The following is a 2,687-nucleotide window of genomic DNA, read 5'->3' as shown; positions in this document are numbered from 1 at the left end:
GACAGGGTTTCTCTGTGTTTGCCCGGGCTATTCTGGAACTTGCTTTGTAGACCAGGTTGGCCTCGAACTCACAGAGATCTGCCTGCTTCTGCCTCCTGAGTTCTGGGATTAAAGGCTTGTGCCACCACCACCCAGCTACTTAACACTTTTATTTTCATGGTATAGACTGATTTTTTTGTTGTCTGCCTCAGGCTTTGCACCTTTGACCTATTGAGGCAGTCACTGCCAAGGTATTTAGATGCCAAGACATGGGCCCTGTAATAGAAGTTGGGCTAAGACGCCTCTAATATTAATGGCCACATAGGAACACAGCTGTCTTTATTTGACTTTCTGAAAGGCTGGATTCCTTCCTATGTGCTATCCTATGATTGATTGACTGAAGCTCTGGGAATTAAACCCAAGGTCTCACGCAGGTCAGCTAAATGCTCTATACTGAGATACTGCCTCAGGCCTCATTTTACTTTTTATTTTGAGATAGTGTCTCAGCTGGCTTTGAACTCACTGTCATCCAGACTAGCTTTGAATATACAATCTTGCCTCCACTTGCTGAGTGGATGATGAACCTAAGCCCCCAGCCCCAGCTGTTCCATGATGGACAATGAAATGGCTATTACTCTACTGTTAAACACCGTGCTCTTTTAAAGGTAAAATCACCAGAAGCCATGATGAACACCTAATATAATCTGCTATTTTTATCTACACGGCAGTGATGTCAAAAGGCAAGCCCATAGGCTTTTTAAAATGGGTCTCAGCTCCAGGACCAAACTTCAGCTGTCTCTGTTGAAGAGGCCCCGCCAATACTTCTGCATCGATGTTACAGAAGTGTTACTTCTGTTCTTTGGGCAGCAAACTCTCTGGTCTTAACTAAATAATGAGGCAGAGGTCATAACGTTTGAAGTGATAACCATCTAGGGGTAGGCCCACAACTGGACAGTAACAAAAGCTGTCTAAGGTTAACTAAGCAAAATTCCACTCCTTTAGGACCCCTTAATGACACCCACAGTCATATTAAATAAGTTAGACAGAGTAGGCTTTCTTGCCTCAGCACCCCCAAGAATGAGGGGTGGAAGTAAGAACCAGGAGGATGGGAGACGGTTGCCTCAACTATTGCCTAGCTGAATTGCTGCTATTTTTGAGGATGCCCGTCTGTGGGCATCCTCAACAAGGTTCTGCCCTAGAAGGATAGAGGATAGAATTCACTCCTGAGCGTTGTCCTCTGACCTTCCACAAGAGCAGCAGGGCATAGACCCTTCAGTCACACACAGACACACAAAACAAACAAACACACCAGAACAGAAGTGGATGCTCCTTCAGTTTCTGGTAAATGTCTGATCATTCCTACAAATATGCTCCCCAAATTTCCTCCCCTTTCTGTCACCTTGTGGTTTTTACTTTTTTAAAGATTTATTTACTCATGTATTTTATGCATATGAGTGCTCTGTCTTCATGCAAACCAGAAGAAGGAATCAGACCCTACTATAGATGTTGGTGAGTCACCATGTGGGTGCTGGGAATTGAAGTCAGGAAGAACAGTCAAGGGCTCTTTTTTTTTTTTTTTTTTGGTTTTTTGAGACAGGGTTTCTCTGTGGCTTTGGAGCCTGTCCTGGCACTAGCTCTGTAGACCAGGCTGGTCTCGAACTCACAGAGATCCGCCTGCCTGTGCCTCCCGAGTGCTGGGATTAAAGGTGTGCACCACCATCGCCCGGCATGTAGTCAAGGGCTCTTAACTGCTGAGCCATCCCTCCAAACTTCTTTGTATTTTTTTTAAAATTATTTATTTGTGTTTTATGTGCATTGGTATTTTTCTGCTTATATGTCTGCGTGAGGGTGTCAGATCCTCTGGAACAGGAGTTACAGACAGTGGTGAGCTGCCCTGTGGGTGCTAGGAATTGAACCTGGGTCCTCTTCCACTGACTGCTCTTAACTGCTGAGCCATCTCTCCAGCCACTTCTTTGTATTTTTTGTTCCCCCGCCCCCGCAAGACAAGGTTTCTCTGTGTAGCCCTGGCTATCCTGGAACTCTGTAGACCAGACTGGTCTTGAACTCACAGAGATTCACCTGTCTCTGCTTCCCAGCTGACTGCTTGGGATTAAAGGCATCTGCCTCACCACCACTGGGCTATCACCTTCGTAACTCTCAGGGGCTAAGAAATTGATTTGCAAGTTTATTTCCTACTTCTACTCGCGGCTCAGAGTGAAGCGTCCCTCCTTACTCAGCTAGCTGCCTTGTTCTTCATTGTCTCCACAGAGCTGGGGGGTGGGGGGTGAGGAGAAGGGCCCATTGACAAAAACTAGAAACTGAGTCGATGTGACTGCTGCCTTGCCTGTGGTCATCAGACTCCAGCGTCCTCATCCAGCTGTAGGGATACATCTGCATTTACAAGTACATCCACACAGAGAAATATTTTGAAGGAGCAAGGGAGGAGGGGAAGGAAGAAAGAAGAAGAAGAAGAAGAAGAAGAAGAAGAAGAAGAAGAAGAAGAAGAAGAAGAAGAAGAAGAAGAAGAAGAAGAAGAAGAAGAAGAAGAAGAGGAGGAGAAGGAGAAGGCCAGAAGGTGGTGGCACCTGCCTTTAATCCCAGCACTCGGGAGGCAGAGGCTGTCGGATCTCTGTGAGTTCAAGGCCAGCCTGGTCTACAAGAGCTAGTTCCAGGACAGGCACCAAAGCCACAGAGAAACCTTATCTCGA

The sequence above is a fragment of the Alexandromys fortis genome, unplaced genomic scaffold, assembly GCF_014885135.2.
Source record: "Alexandromys fortis isolate MF-2015 unplaced genomic scaffold, M_Fortis_MF-2015_v1.1 scaffold_31, whole genome shotgun sequence".
NCBI lineage: Eukaryota > Metazoa > Chordata > Mammalia > Rodentia > Cricetidae > Alexandromys > Alexandromys fortis.
Note: the sequence above shows the minus strand (reverse complement) of the source record.